The 16,880-nt window shown below is 43.5% G+C and overlaps 1 long non-coding RNA gene across 1 annotated transcript in view; it reads right to left on the reverse strand.

The window, feature by feature from the left end:
- The window catches only part of LOC113972343, a 69,439-nt gene extending 54,965 nt beyond the window's left edge, over positions 1-14,474 (reverse strand). The window contains exons 1-2 of the long non-coding RNA XR_003535858.1: positions 14,325-14,474; positions 12,699-12,836 (exon numbers count right to left, since the gene is read on the reverse strand). This is a non-coding gene — a long non-coding RNA (uncharacterized LOC113972343). The remainder of the gene's footprint in view (positions 1-12,698; positions 12,837-14,324) is intronic.
- Positions 14,475-16,880: the final 2,406 nt, after the last annotated feature.

Consider the following 16,880-nt stretch of genomic DNA (forward strand, 5'->3'; position numbering starts at 1 on the left):
CTTCCAGCAGGGCTGGGACCCTTGGAGTTGCTGAAGAGACTCTCAGTAGTTCAAGCTCACCAAGTACCTGTGTGAAGGAGAGCACGTGGCCTTTGCTGCGTAGACAAGAGGGGGCTGAGCACACACTTTGGGGACTTTGCAGAAGGGCAAAATGCAGGAGTTGCCAAATCCACTTCAGGAATCTGGAAGGAAACATGCTGAACACACACTCCTCTACCCCCTCCCCAAAACACAGAGGTCTCTTGCTCTCTTTTCTGCTCTATTCCATATGTATCTCTCCATGGAGGGGATGAGGAGCTATTTGCAAACATCTCTCCCCTCCTGCAAGCACCGAGGGAGATCCTCAACCAGACACGCAGGCGTTCCTGAGGTTCCTCCCACCCTGGAAATACAGCTGGAATTACAACACAATCCCTCTCTCATCTGTCCCGAGGGACAGACCCCTCCTGGGTGGGGGCAGCAGGAGGAGCCCCCGCCGGCTCTGCAAAGACCAGATTTTCCCCTCAAACACCAGCCGAGCACGTGCAAGTGGAGAGGTTCGAAATGTTCATTAAGTGGCCGAGCTTGGCAGGAAAACAAAGTGAAAGTCACTCTCCTGCCAAATCTCAACAGCACGGTGGTGCTAGAGCTGCTCAAATTGGTGGGTATCTCACTGTTTCAAGGCAAGAAAAGCTTCTTTTTTCCTTTTTTCCAAAAGCTGGCGGTGCCAGTCCCACATCAGCCACACGCCACACACACACGTGCATAAACACCCACACAGAGCAGCACTGCCACTGCAACTGCTGCACCATCAAGTGAAGAGATGGGTTAGCCCTGATTTACAGCAAATGTCTGGGAGGTTTTAGATTTCAGATCCACCCATCGTAATAACAGAAAACCCCACAATGGCTGAAATTCCTTCCTGTAATGTTTCAAAAAGTATTTCCACCATATTTGTCCACATGCCACCAATAAAGATTACTTTCGTACCAGTCTAGTCATGGGTGTGTGCTTGGGTTTTTTAATATTATTACTTCTGATCAGCTGTCAGCAAGAGGTTGGGGTTTTGTCTACTTTTTTTTTTTACTTTTCCCTCACTGGATTGAACAGCTCATCACCTGCCTGCTTTCATTTTAGACTCACACAGTTGCCTACATTTTCTCTGCAGACCCACTGTAAGTAATAGGCAAGTAACAAATGTGCTAAAAAAAGCTGCAAGTGGATTAATTTGGAATAGACACAGTAGACAAGAGTACAGGCCTTTGTGTTTAAGCTGTTAGGAACAAATATCCATCTTGTTAAATACGATGTACATCCAAAAGCAAATTAACTGTCCATATTTGGTTCTACAAAAGGAAGCCACCTCGGAGACTGGGTCTACCAGCAGAATCTGGTTTTACTGGTCTCATGTTGGACAGCAAAGTTGGCAGCAGCTGCCAAAGCTGAGACTTCAAAGAACAGAGGATTTGCTGGAAAAGATTCAGCCAAGTCCATTCCAGAAGCTCTTCCCTGACCCTACACAGCACCAGCTACACGAGAGGGAGGAGAAAAAAAACTATTCTTCCTGCCTACTACGTACACTTTTTGGCTTGAGAGTACAATTATTTTCCTGAATAATTATAAAATTAGTGACTAATATACACACTTTTGTTAATTCGGACTAATTGCTTTTCACAGTTGTGTTTAAGCTCTCAGCAAAGACTGTCCACAGATGTCTCTTTTCTCCCTGGGATACGACTAAAGAACAAAGAAATTGAACCGGATATGATTAAACAATGGCAAAGGAGTGTACAGCTTTACCAGACAGAAACATTAATAAATAATGGTATTTCTCTCCCTCTTTTCTATCAAAGGATTTTTTTAGGGCTAGACAGAAACCAGCTCTTTTTCGGAAAGCTTTAAGAAAAAACCTCAGGACATTTGCACCTCAATTGCCATTCAAATATTACAAATATACCCTGAAAGTCATGAAACTTTTACCTTTAGTGACTGCTTGAACAGATCACTAGAGCAGCATAAAATGGAAATGCTTTCAGGAAATGGGTAAGAAACTAACAAACAGCAAAGAAAAAAAACAGGGGGTTCCACGTAAAATACGCTATCAGTTGAAATAATTCCAGGGGAAAATTCTCATTCAGTTCTGCATTCAGCTCTCCCAGCGCCTTCCTCCTTTCTCAAAACAAGTATTTCCACTTCAAGCAAAGGTAAAACAGAAAACAAGAGGCAACATAAATGAGCCTGATTTTCCAGAAGATCCAAATCGTGGCCAGTCAAAGAAATTCCTCCTGGAGCCATGTCCACCTAGAAACCCAAACCTCGAGACACTCAGTGTTGCTATTCAGATCTGAAGTGCCGGCCAAGGTTTTCATTTCACTCGATGATTATTATTCTGAGGCAGCAAATCATGCTTGTACAACCACCTGGAAATCCATGGATCCCTGCTGGCTTGAGAGTCTGGTGGGGAGAGGGGAGCAACCAAGCTTTGTGATTAACACATTTTGGAGTTTACAGATCTTCCCCCAGAAGTCTGGGGGGAAACGTTTGGCTGTTTGCTCCGGCACACACTGCTGCAGGATGGGTTTGTGACAAAAGCCATGAATGTTGCACATCCCAGGCTGGAGTTGTGACCTCCCAGAGCTCAGTTACACGTTAAGTACGAGAACAATCCCGAGGTGCTTTGGGTTTCCCCATATTTGGCTGGAATGAACCAAAACCAATCCAAAGGCTGTCCCGGTGTGAGCCGGTCCCAGCTGGATTGAGCACTCCTGCAGCCGACGTTCCCCTTCAGCGTCACTGGAGTTTGGGAGGTTTGCTTGGGTGACCTGTGGCCTTTCTTTCTTCCCACCCGCCTCATTCTTTCTTTCTTTGCTATGTATGTTAATTTGGGGAAAATCATAGCCTAGGGCAACACACCTGACTGCTTCCCACCCCAAAATCATTTACCATTTAATGCACGGTTACATTCATTCTTCTGCCTTTATAGTTCCCTAATGAGCTTGAACTGCAATTAACAAAATGATTGTGTTCACTTTAGTACAATGCACCTGCAAATACCAGGATGGGAAGTCATATTTAAAACACAAAAATACACCCAGTACATATTCCAGCAGAAGCCTGATATTCCAGCGTGGGCTTGTATTTTAACAGGTGCCAGTGGCTGCCAAATACTTTGCTGTCTTTTTAAAAGATTTTAATTGGTCAAAGATGTCCTTGTATCATCTTCTTGACCATTTGGTGAGAAAAAAAAAACAACAACTTTATTTCTCTACTGAAATAATTTCCTATCCTGTACTGAACAATTTTTGTTGTAAAAGTTCAGGTTAAAGTTACCTTTAAGGTCTCTCCTGTACACACAGATACTTTTTAACCCATTGTTAGGATTCATGCAAAACTGATATTTATGAGGAAAAAAAAAATGCCTGCCAGAAATAAATGATCAGTTATTATTTACATTATTTCACTGATATTGGACAAAGTTTCTACAAGTAAATGACACTGATCTGCGTAATGAGTACATCTCTTGCCTATACATTTTTTAATGATTTGGGGGAGCAGAAAAAAAATAACTAGGTTTTCTCTTTTTCTTTGCTTGCCAAACAGAGCACAAACTGGAAATACCATAGTATACACAGGAACAAGAACCCACTACATTGACATTGCTGCATCCACTGCTCTTCCTCAGTGTTTTTTCTCTATGTCAAATGCTAAACCGCTGCTGCTGTGAAGAATTTTTTCCTTATATTCAGTCAGATAACCCCTTACTATAATCTGGGGCAGTTCCTTCTCTCCCTGCACTGTGCAGCTCTGAGAAGAGTCTGACTCCATCCCCTCTGCACCCTCCTTGTGAGTCATGGCAGGGTGCTAAATCAGTCAGGGTTCCCCACCCCTCCCCTCACGTGCCACCAGCCCAGCTGCCAACCCACCACAGCTGCTCTGAGCTCTCCCCACTTTGCCAGTATTTCCACCCAAGAGTCCCAAACTGGATGCAGTACTCCAGTGGTATCCTAACAAGCACAAAGAGAGGGGAACAGTCAGACCACTCCAGGCAATCCAGCACACAGCTGGCTGTCTTTCCCGCAGGAGCCAAGTTGCTGACACATTGGATGTGGGTCCATCAGGATTCCTAGCTCCCCGGGTGAGGAGAGGTTACCCCTGCACCTGAGCACAGGGTGTTTCTGGACCTTGCATTCATCTCTTGAACTTGCAGAGATTTTTGTTGGCCCATCCTTCCATCTCACTTCTCCAATGGTTCAGGGGTCGACTGATGAAGATGTTGCACAGCACCAGCCCCTCAGCAGCCCCTGGATCTGCCCTGACCAGCCCCAGGGGCTTGTAGGTGCCCCATTTACCTACGAGATCTTTAATTCCTTAATGCACGTCCCACCTCTTCCCTCAAGCTCTGCCACCACGCACAGAGAGCTGGCAGCAGATCTTGCTCATGGAAACCATTGAACACTTGAGCCTTTCCCATGCTTTTCACCACCTGCCACATTCAGCAGAAGGCCCACATCTTCCCTGGCCTCCCTTGTGTTACATGCAGAAACAACCTGTTTACACTCCAAAAGCCTCATCAGTTCCAACTCCAGCTGAGCTTCAACTTTCCTAACTCTGTTCCTACATGCCCAGGCAATGTTTCTGTATTCCTCTTTGGTTGCTTGTCCCTGCTTCCACCTCCATACTCTTCCCTTTTGCATGTGAAATCAGTCAGGAGTTCCCCGTTCCGTCAAGCTGGCCTCCTGCTATACCTGCTCAGCATCCTGAACATCAGGATGGACTGTTCCTGTGCTTTGAGGAGGCTGCCCTTGAAGATCAAGCAACTTTCATGGGTCTCTCTGCCCTCCAGGGCAGACTCCCAGGAGATGCTGCTTACCAGTTCCTTGAAGAAGCCAAAGTCCACATGCTTGAAGTTTTGAGTGATTATTACATTACTTGCCTTTCCCACTTCCCTCATGTTCTTAATCAACCATCTCATGACACTGCAGCCAAATCACCCCAAAACAGTTCTTCCTTGTTCAGGAGCAGCAGGTCCAGCCCAGTGTTTCCATCAATCAGCTCATCCAGCATCAGCATCAAAATGTTGTGCCTCACCTATTCCATAGGTTTCCCAAATTTCTTATGCCCCAGCACATGCCCTTCCAGGAGGTGTGGGAGGGGTCGTGGTTACCCTGAAAGGGTTTGGCCAACAGTCAGAAAAATGAACCCACTTCTTGATAACCAGCCTGTTGTGTGAGTTAACAGCAGAATATTCCTACTGGGGCTTTATAAGCCGAGGTCTGCCATCGTAAGCACACTGGAGGGTCACAGCTGGAATCCATACCATGTAAATCACAAACACCTTTGAAAGAGGTCCATTTTGACAAATCCCATGGTCTCGCTTGTGGAGGATGCCTGGAGTGCTTTACACAGTGTAGAAATACAGGCAGTGCAACCCAGAGGTGTTCACTGACAGCCAGTTTGGGGCTGCAGCTGAGCAACACTGGCTCATTTTGGGACCTGGTAAGAAGAGGCATAACATGACCTACCTGAATGATGAAAGCTCCAAAGCCAGACAGTCCAGAGGGCAAGGCCAGGAAATGAGTAAAGCAAGAAACATTTCTGTACCTTGTGGGCCCAATCCCAGCATCAGTCAATTCCAGTGACTGCCAGGAACTTCAATCCTTTTAAAAATGACAGGATCTGCCCAATTGCAGATGAATAGCATCAGGAACCTGACACTGTCTTTTTAATGAACCTGGATACTGGCTGCACCTTTGCTGGTCTATAAATCAGGAGGCAAGTAGCTTTTTGACTTTTAGCCAAATTCCCACTGATGATCTTCCAACCCCCTGAAAGCAGAACACGCAAAAGGCAAACCTGGCTTTCAGTATGAACTGGAGCCTGCAGTTTGCCTGGTGATGTAAATGAGTGCCTGCTTTGACTGTGACTCACTCACCCTGTCAGACAGCCCTAATGACTGGCCTGCCCTGGCTCTTCAGCAACAAGGAACTCAGAACTTCTGCCATCCATGCACCGGCTATTAAGACATTCATATCTCTGGGTCATCGACCTCCTTCCTGCACATCAGACGCTCTCGACTCCCCTTCCAACACCACCACTGCCACCATCCTTATATGAGCACCTGATGAATGTTCCTGAACTTATCTTCACAACTGCCACATGGGACGGATTTCCTCCACGTTCATGATAAAGCAATGATGGGACAGTAAAGGCCAGATTTTTTTTTAATGGAATTTGGTTTGAGTTCATGCAATAAAGTTCAATAAAGCTTTACTTTGCCTTTGAGCTCACAAGCCGTGATTTTGCTTAGTGCTCCTGGAGCTGTCAGAGTTCAGGCCATGCAAAAGTGCCAAGTTTCACACTGTTTTGCACATGAAACCATAAATCCCTGTCCAGAACCCCAGGGGCATGAGGGGGGTCGCTGCTCAAAAGGTTCATGAACTTGGATAAAGTCGGGCAGGTATCAGAGTTTGTAACAATGTACTAAATTAAGTTCTCTGCAAAAGTTTTTCATGGGCCAAGAATACAAAATAGCTAATAAGAACATGAAGGTTTTGCTGAATCAGGCCATTCTTAAAAAAAAAAAAAAAAGGCAGCTTTACCATATTTTGTTCTTTATCTTTTTTCAGTTAATTCACTGCATTATTTTCCCCTGGAAAATCCAGAGGTCATAAAGCAGTTGATATTCTGCAAAATCTTTACAGATGATATTTGTTTGCAGACAATATGAAGTAATAATTTGACGGTATTTCTTACCTGCTCACTTTCAGTAAAACATTAAATCAAAGTAACAGGAAAATCTTTAGAAATTACAGCTACCACCTCAAATTCTTTACAGTTCTTGATTGTTGGTTTTCAGTGAAAACCACAACCAGAGTTTTCACTGTGTCATTCCTCCGAAGTTTTAGAGCAAAATTTGCCAGTGAACATTCAGAATGCTCAGAATACAGAATTTAGAATAAAATTGAGGAATAGTTGGTCACCTGCCCTGCAAGCACACAGACAGCACAGTAAAGAAGTCCTTGGCTCATGGTTGCTTCAAATACCAAATTTCAAGGGAAAAGCATACCTTGATGGGCAGATTGGAGAGTTAGTTATGATAAATAACAAGTTACTCCAATGGGAAAGTCAGATTTTCCTGTTTACAGAGCAGGCACTATAAGAAGTCAATGGACAAAGGAGTGGAAATGACTCTGGTTTGATTCATACCAAAGTCACGGATGCGACTGATTCCACAGAAGCTGTTTGGAGCAGCAGCCATCTCTTTCCTTCATATTTAAATATGAAACCTCGTTTCACCATATATTTACCACAGACATATCAATAAGTTTCGTAACAAGCAGGATGAGATGTTGTGACAGTAACACTTGAGTGTTTTGCAGGCAGTTTACAAAGCCCTTTACTCACTGGGTGATGGTCATCCCAGGCCAGTGAGGAACCCAATCCCAGGGCCTTGGAAACATTTCTCTGCCCTGGCAGACATTCTTTTGGGGAAAAGCAGTCCCCTCTGGACAGGTATGTCCCTGAGATTCATCACTGGGCTCTGGGAGCAGCACCAACAGTTGCTGAGCACATATTTCCCTCTCCTGCCTGCCCAGCACACACAACTGACATGACTAAAGAATAGTGAAAAAATGTAAAATCTGAAGGAACCTTTAATCTCTTCAGTTAAAAAGAAAAAAAAAAAGCAACCACTTACTAATGGAATGTTAAGATTGTGTATTAAACCCACAAAAGTCAGAAAAGGAAGGAATTAAAGACTCCCTTGGCTCTTTTAACCCTTCCCTCTGCCTGTGTGCAATCCAGGCTTTTCATTACAGTCACATAACACCAGGCAAAGGGACATAACCGTAGGTGATGTTAAAGGGGGAGCAGGGCTTGTTATGAAGCACAGAAATGGAAATGTTAATAACTACTCACTTTATCTTGTAAAAGTTTAAGGTTCACGATTAAAGAATGGCAAGACACAAAAGAAACAGCAGCGTGTTGTTATGGAAGTAAATGAAATATTGAAGAAATGAGCTGTTCCTCTCTGTAAATATTTTGGTTGCAGTGGTATTTATCTCCCATGAACTAAAATGAAGGTAATATATCAGAGTCTCTGCTCACATGTAACAGGTTGTTTGTCCTGCATAGAGCACCCATATCTGAATTTAAAACCCACCCCTGAAAAACTCAACATGCTCCCCCTCATTAAGCTTGGAAGCTCTGTACCTGCTGCATTCTGAGTAGCTGCACACTTCCCAATCCTTAATGCACACATCCCAATCCCTAACACACACATCCCAATCCTTAACACACACATCCTCTTCATGAGCAAGGAAATATTATTATCCTGGTTTTACAAATGAGAATTCTAGGCACAGAGAGATTAAAGCTGAGCATTTCAAAGCATCCCAGTTAATTAAAATGACTGGAAAATGGGTGTCCAAATTGTTTAGATACCTTTGAAGTCTCAGAATAATTATATTGCTCAAGGTCACACAGGGAGTTTATGGCTGACCCACAACTTGAACCCAGATTTCCAGCGTCCCACTCCAGCACCTTAATCACAAAGGCATCTTTGCTTTCCAATTTAATACTGGCCAGACCTGGTCCACATGCAAAGTGGTTCCCAATGGATGAAACCTGTCATTATGCCATATAATGTAGCCATCTATCTCTACCCTACAGGATAAACAGCAGTGCATTTAGGCATCTCCAAGTTCTTTAAGGTACATATCATTACAAAACACTTGGGAGGCAGGAAGAGCTATTTGAGAATTAGCACACAAGGACAGCGAGGGACTTTTCCACTGGCACATGGCTGAACAGTTTGCTGTCTCTCCTGTCCTCAGTCTGGTGGCCCCATTCCTCTTTTTCCTGATGCAGTGTTTGACTGCAGCATTTCCTGTTAAACAGTTTTACCCACCAAAGCTCTCAGCCTGGCTCTGAATTCCACTACCTTTCATGACCTGACCCACTTGACACCACAGCACCAGTGATGCTGGTTTTTGCCATCAGGCTTGGTAAACTACAGCACAAAACAAGTCCTCAAAGTTACTCAGAGCAGCTTAGAAACTTCAGCAACAGAGCATATGGTCCTCTCCCAAAGAAAAAACTCAGAAAGGACCTGTTGGACAGACCTCCCCACATAAAGCAGAATGACACCCACTGGCCTCCCACGCCTCTGGGATTGTTGCATATAGAAGGGCTGTACTTCACAAGCCAGTTTTGATATGCATTAAAAACCCTGGTCCCAATTTCTCCTGAGCACACACTCCAATTAAACACTCCTCTCATTTGGAGCTGCAAGTCAGAAAGCTGCGTTTTCCAAATGCTGATTCCTATCGTTGGCACAAAGTCTTCAGGCCTTGGTATGAACAGATGCAGTCACATGAAGCAAAACTTCCCGGATAGGATTCAGTCTCGGGTTCTCCCCAGACACACCAACACCCTCCAGGATGTGGAATGCAATGGAAGACAAAGATCAACATAAAACACACACACACTAACACGCTGACTTTTTATCACGGAGGTTGCTAATTTCCCATGCTAAGAACAACCTTTGGAACCAAAATGAATTATGCGTCTCATTCCGAGTGCATCAAAGAGCAGACAGCCTTTTTAAAGGAGTCAAGATCACCTCAGCTGTGCTTTTGTTATCTAGCCCAAGGTTAAGGATTTGGCCTTGGGCTAACAATTGGCTCAGAAAACCAGGATCATGTAATGAGAGTTCCAGGAAGAGAGAAAAACCAAAGCTTGGTAAAGGCACACTCTTCAAAGTGTCCCAGTACTTGACCTTCTTTCCCTTCCCCCCTCAGATGAATGAGGTAAAGAAGAGAGGAACGGAGCCTGAAACCCTGAAGGAAGTACTCACATACAGGAGGAGCTGGAAAGACCTTTCCAGATTCTTCCCAGACACTCACAGAGAAAGGCAACAAATTTTCCTCACCACTTCGATGGAAAAGGAGGCAGTAACCCACTGAGCTCAGCGGGCTCATGGGGAGAAAGCTCTTGCAAGGGGCAACACCTGGTTTATTTTCTTTGATATAAAACAAAAGTTAAGCTGCTTCTATTTGAAAATTAAACATAAACATTAAAAAAAGGCTAAGACCCTCCAGCAGGCGAGAGCTGCAGTGGCTCCCTGCCAGCAGCGTGGCCTGCTGGGTTGTAGGGAGCTCTCTGCAAAATATGGATTTTTGGGGGTTTTCTAATGGATTTTGGTTGGTTGGGTTTTTCTCTCAGGACATGCACAGGAGTCACAGACCACTTTCTTAATTTTTGCTGCTGACAAAAGCCAGAAGGCTCCACCCATGCTCCCAACACCATTTTCCCAGGGCTTGGTCCCTCTCTCCAAGGAACTGGCAGTGGGCACGCTCCAGTAAGCCAGCAGGTGTGCAGGAGCTCTCTCTAAATGACTCTGCCCTCTAGGGTACATTTAGGTTATGTTTTCAAAGATGAAAATCTTTTCATCTGCAAACCTGGGAGACTTCTTTACCCAACACGTCAAGAAGTAGTTAACAATTAACTATTTCCAAAAAAAAAAAAAAAGAAAAGGCAAAAAAAAAAAAATCACCAGACCAGGAAATATGAATCAATTAGTCTTTGATCCTCCCCTCAGTAATAACATCTAGAACATGGGTTACTGCTAATCCTAAGTAACCAAAAATGTTGATGAACTTTAAAAATACTAGTGGTTAAGAAAAGGAGAACTTCAGTTCTCAGGTGGAATTCTGAGGCCTCTCCCCAGAGAACGTGAAGAAGTTTTCTTTTTAAGAATCTCAGGCTCCCTGGTGTCCTCAGGAGATTCCAGCTTCACAGTAATCCTGCTGTAAGTCTGTACACTAAAAGCACTATAATGACATTATATTTGTCATTTGTACAACAGGAATAAAAGTGTAACAATAATGTCAGTATTCTGCAGGACAAAAGTGCTCATTTTTTCACTTAAAGCTACTGGGCCCACCTTTTATTTACAGTGTCAGACCTGGGAAAACATATTCCATGTGCATTCAGAATTGGTCCAATAGCAACAGCCTGTGACATCAAAACTGCCTTCATGTTAACATTATGGTGTCAACTAGAAGATCGGGATTCTTCAGGAAAATGAACCAAAAAAGATCTTAAAATGAGAATCTGCTTGTAAGTACTTTTTTCATTCAAAGTAAGAGAAAATGCAAGCAGAAAGGTTGTGTCAGAATTGTCCTAAAAGTAGAATAATTTAAACACAAAGCCAGAGTGATGTTTATAAGAAATAATACAAACCCTGACCATCTTCCTAATTCCTAAGGAGCCAATAACTTCTTTGGTCTATGAAGTCCCATATGAAGTTATCAATAAGTCATGAGAAAAATGCAAAAGTCAAGTTTATCATGAAATGAATCATTGTTTCTGGCTGTAAAGCAGAGGCTTTTGGTGCAGTTGTAGTCAGATAGCCCTCCTCCCTTCCTCCTCCCATCACCACTGGCCTTGCAATTAAGCTTCAATATGCCTGTGTGTATATTATTGATGTGGAAACAGCTATTTCCATCACGCCGCAGACATTCTATACTTTTGAAGTCTGTGGTTACAGAGTCATTATTCCATACAACACTTTCCCATCACTGGGGTGTGCAGAATGCCATAAAAAGTGGTTTGTGCAAGTTCCAAGCTACTGGAGTTATGTCAATGGTTACCTTAAATCCATTATTTTCTGTCCGTGGTCACCCTGCCCTCTGAGGATTTGCTTTAATAAAAAGGACTGGATTGTCTGAGAACCAAGTCAGGAGAGCTGTGCTGATTTGCAGGTCTGGTGGATATTTCCATCTTTTAATCTGCATATTGTTTCCAGGATGATGATGATAGTAATAATAATAGTAGTAGTAGTAATAATAAAAAATAATAATAATAATTTGCTTCTCTTTGTAGTGAAACTGCTGGAGTTGAAGGCTCTGTTTTAATGAGACACACTGAATGAAACAGTGTCCTGCAGTGCAAGAAGTACATGTCAGCTCTCCACTGCCTTGGCATTGTAAGCCAAGCTACAGCACAATATTCATAATTTTCTTGGTGATCTCCCAGAAAAACCTTCTTAATTTAATCTCTAATGGGATTATCAGCCTCATTAAATTGTAAATCTTCCACAGTCCAGCCGTTGTGGGAACCTGAACTTTCATAATGTTATCAATTCACTGCTCTGATCTTTCTACCTGAAGTCCCCTTAGAAGCTTTTAACACTTTGAGCTTCAAAAGCCCGTGGAGTCCTTCCCCACTTCCCTCACCTACCACTTTTTCCCATGAAAAGCCCTGCCTTTTTTTGAACTAAAACCACACGGATCTGCTTCTTCCCGCCGCAGCCCTGCTCTCATTTCTGTGTGGGCAGCCAAGCATGTGTTGCAGAAGCCCCAGGTGTGAAGAGCAAACCCACCTCCCAGGAGATGAGAGTCAGGCTGGCCCACTGCAGATTCCCTACCCCTGGAGAAGTCCAAGAGCTCTCAGCCTCTGTTCATCCATCGAGGGCAGCACAAGCCCAGGCAGGTATTGCAGCCGAGTGCCTTCACAGCACTATGGAAATACAGATGCAAATGAGCTCTGGCCCTCAGACTTCTGGCAAGTTACAGACACAGTCCCTGGTGTTACGGGGTGTCTCCTGCTGCAGCCAGGGGTGCAAGCCTCCAGACCCTTCCCAAACTAAGATCCTGCTGAAGGCTGGGACAAACTGTCTCTGTAAAGGACACAGAACCAGGACAAAACCAGTGTACCTGCTTTTCTAAGTGACCACTGCTCAAGGCTCGCGGACGGAACGTTGCTAAATCCTGGAGGGCACTGACACGTGACTAGATTCCAAAAAGAGAGGAAACTCCACCTTAGGAAACCATTACTGCTTGTTGCAGGCAAGGCTGTCAGGAATACAGGTAAGGAAGGATTAGTACTGGAGAGACAGGAAAGAAGTAATCTTAAAATACTTTTTGAATTCTTTTTGCGCCCAAGCAAGGCAAAAGTAGTAGACACACACAGTTACTCTGGCACACATCTGCAAAATCTCTTAGGAGAAATAAACAAAAAAATTTGGAGTACAGCAGAGTAAGGTTATGTTCTGAAGGAGCTGGGACTTCTTCCTTGTATACAGTAGTCTAACAAAATAAAACACTGTTGCTTGTATCCAACACACTCCTTACAGCAGTAACACGTACAGTCCAAGTGTCCTTCTGAACTTAGCTTCTTGTTTCTTTCCTATGTAACTAAAAACCAAAGTGGTTTGTGCCTGTAACAATCTTTAAAAGTACATTTTAATGCCTTTGGCTTTTCATCATTATTTTGAGCAGCTTAAGTCAACTGGAACAAGATTTGTGGTTCTCTTGTTGTAAGATCACTACACATCAAGATCTCACAGCAGCAGTCTGCCCTACCAAAAGGGGTTGCCTTAATGTAAAGGAGAAGCTAAACATTCCAGATCCATAATTAGATAAATAATACTTCAGGCAAGATATGGCACCTTTAAAAGTGCCTTTTCAGTCTTGGATTTTTCTCTGCTTGTTACTACAGAAACCATCTAGCAACCAAAATCTAACACAGACTCCACCCAAAACAGAGAAAAACAATATAGGCAGAGTAGGCTTTTTCTCCCCCTTTTCCCCCCCTTCCCCCTCCTTTTTTTTTTTCTTTGAAAGGGTGGGTGAGTGCTAAGGAAAAGTATCTTACTGTGCAAAGCAGAGGAGCATTTTGCATGCAGTTGAAACAGTAAAGCTCTGATTACAGATGGCAGCAATGAAAGCAGGAATGAGTAATGAGCAATGAGAAATGCGTAATGCGGGATGAGGATATAATTTCCACACATCGGCTAAAGAAAGGTTTACACTCTTAAGCAATAAAAACAAACCATTAAGCCAGACCTGCACTGTCAGGAAGTATAAAACAGTTCTTGAAACTCTGCAGTTACTATACAAAAGCTTTTCATAAACTTTTGTTTCCTGATCTTCATAAAACATTAACATCAAGCTGCCATATGGCAATTAGCTGCCTCCTGAAATCAATAAAAAAACAACCCAAAAACCCCCCCAAAAATCTACAATTTAGGAATAGCTATACAATAAAATAGTTCAATAATTATCCTCTTCTAATAGTGTAGCAAAGTGGGTCTAGTATAAATGCAGTCCAGATGAGCTCCTTCTCCAAAGGTGAGAGTACAATAAATCATGTTCCTCTCCAAGCCTCACGGAATGGATGCGAGATCTCAGCTGCCTGGCAGGGGGGAGCAGGTGATGGTCTGTGGCCACCCAAACCCCAGATGATCAGGAAAGGCCTGGTGCCTGGTTGTGGAGAGCCCAGGTGAGCAGCAGAGCAGCCCCTGCTCGCTGGGAACGGGCAATGCTCTCGGGAGAGCTTACCTCAGCTGGCGATCCTCCCGCGTCATTTTTTAGGGTGCTGACCACAGAAGTCCAACTGAATTCTGCGCAAAAATTATCAAGCCACTCGACAAAGCTGCTACTGACTCTCAAAAGGACAAGGAGAGATGCTGATCACATTTGTGTTTAGAGAGATGCTTATCTGAAATGCACAAAGGGTGACATTATCTATCACAATCTCTCCCTAGATTATATAAGTGCCTAGAAGCAAAATGTTTAGGGGCTATAAGGTAACAAAGGCAGTTTTGCCTTCAAAATCTTTTGCTTTTTCTCCTCTTAAGAGGAAAAAAAAAGCACATATCTCCTTGTAGATTACTCTAACACTAGTAAGTACTAAATAACTAAAGTAAGTACTGGAGTGCTGTGGTTACAGCATACCATTAGTATTTAGAGTTATTTAGCAGTCATTACCAGACTTTTAAAAGATGTCAGAAAGCCCAAACCTTTGAGAAGGGCTGTCTACCTAAAAGGATTCAGGAACCCAATTCATCTCTAAGAGAATTTTCTACTACTCATCTATGAAAGTTTGTTTTGTTTCTTTCACCTTGAATCCTAAACAAAGTCTTTAGGGCAGCACTCTCAAGTCTCCAATGTAGAGAGCAAGCCTAAAGGTTAAGGACTTAAAGATACAAAACCGACTCTGCAGAAATGTACTGACGTGCTGAGCCTGACACAATGCATATTTCCTCCTCAAAATCAGCGTGGAACTGATGATTCTGTGACTAACACTATTCAGTTATAGAAATGCTTACGAGAGCAGGTCTTAATAGGTTTACAACTCTACACTGGCATCACAGTGTATTTGACTAAGGATGAGAATCTTTGTCAAGCAACAGGAGGTTTAACTTCGCAAGGAATGCAGCATCACGCCATGACCAGCTACTGCTCATGCATAGACAAGTGCCACAGCCAAGTTTTTGGAAATAAGATTAGCACCAACGTGTTCTCATGCCTTACAGGACAAGTCAAGCAGTCACCACTCTGTAAAAAGCCTCCCTCAGTCTCGCTACACATGAAGGAGCTGTGAAACTTGAGCCTTGTAACACCGGAGTTGAGGATCTGGTTGGAAGTGTTGTGGGTTCTTTACAGTTTCCAGCGGGTTTGGGATCATACCTTCCCTGCTCATCATCACATTTTCAGCACTTTACACCCAGCTTTCACAGGCTTAGGTTTTACAGTGCACTAACACAGCTGTGACTTGACTGGCACAGCCACACACCACAATGAACAAATTCTCACATCTTGGGACCGACACCCTCGCCAAAGCAACAGCCATAAACTCATCCATCACCAGGAAAGGTGGAAGCAAGGAAAGGCAAACTAAACTTCCCCATAGATGCTGCTTCCCCACTAAAAACTTCAGCCACCAGAACAGCACCAGAAAAACCACCTGGAGGTTGTCCACTCAGTCAACGTAGTATCAGCACGACCAACATCAGCTACCTCTCAAAAACAAGCAGAGCCAAACTGCAGAGTGGTGGACTGTTCTCTAATAGCTGTTAAAAATACTGCTGGTACAAACAAATACGTAAGTTTTTATCTTCCCACAGCACCTTACAGCCCAAGGTATTTTTAAGCTCACAAGATAAAAAGTGGAGGAAATCAGATTTTCCCTCCTATCCTCTGCACCCACTGATTTTTGTGATGATTAGCAGTAGAGAGCTGTTCTACAAGAAGACCTGCTGACCAAGTTAGCCTTTCTGATCATCTCATCTATTTAGTACCTTCACTGCAGCCCAGATGATTCTGGTAAAAAAAAAGGAAAGATTCTGGGGAGAGCCATGAGAAAGAAAAGGGTTTTGTTAATAAGAAGTAAGAGGCCCAAATCAGAGATCCCCAGAGTTGACTTAGAGAGGTCTCTAAAGGGCCCATTGTACACATGGCTTTAGGACTTGCTGCCTCAGTTCACCAAACCCAGAAGTGGATCCACACCAAGAGCTCAAGGGGATGACCAAGAAGCCCATTTAAGCCACTTTCCCCCTCTGCTACTTCAGCTCAGCTTCCCCAGTGACCTGACTGCCAGACCAGGCTTGTACCACACAACAGGCACCGTCAGGAGCAGCTTTAATGCTGCGTCTGCCAACTGCAAATCACGCCTTTGTCCCTCACAGGAAGGATTTAAAAAGCAAAAAGATGCAACCACAAGTTGCTCCTGCTATGGCTGCACAAGTGAACCGGTTTTTTTATAGGCTGGACTTTTCAGAAAGAAATAGAGTTCTACGATTTATTATCTACAATAGATTTAAACATTCAGGAAAAAAAAAAAGGTTTCAAACACAAAACCCTGGAAATGAAGAGATGCTAATCTGCCAAAGAGCAAACCCATCAGCTGAGGTTTGAGAGGAGGTTGCACATGACAACAGCTCACTGTATGCAGGGCAAAAATTGCAGATTAATTTCACTATAACACTCCACAGAAGTGAGCTCTCCTCTGAGGTGAGGAAGTATGCAATGCTTTTCCAACTGTTAAAGACAAGGGCTGGTACAAATAAGGTTAAGTAGTCCTCTTTAGCATAGATAATCACAGGAAAAAAAGCA

Source organism: Neopelma chrysocephalum, unplaced genomic scaffold (assembly GCF_003984885.1).
Source record: "Neopelma chrysocephalum unplaced genomic scaffold, ASM398488v2 Primary Assembly neopelma1_91, whole genome shotgun sequence".
NCBI classification, from domain to species: Eukaryota; Metazoa; Chordata; class Aves; order Passeriformes; family Pipridae; genus Neopelma; species Neopelma chrysocephalum.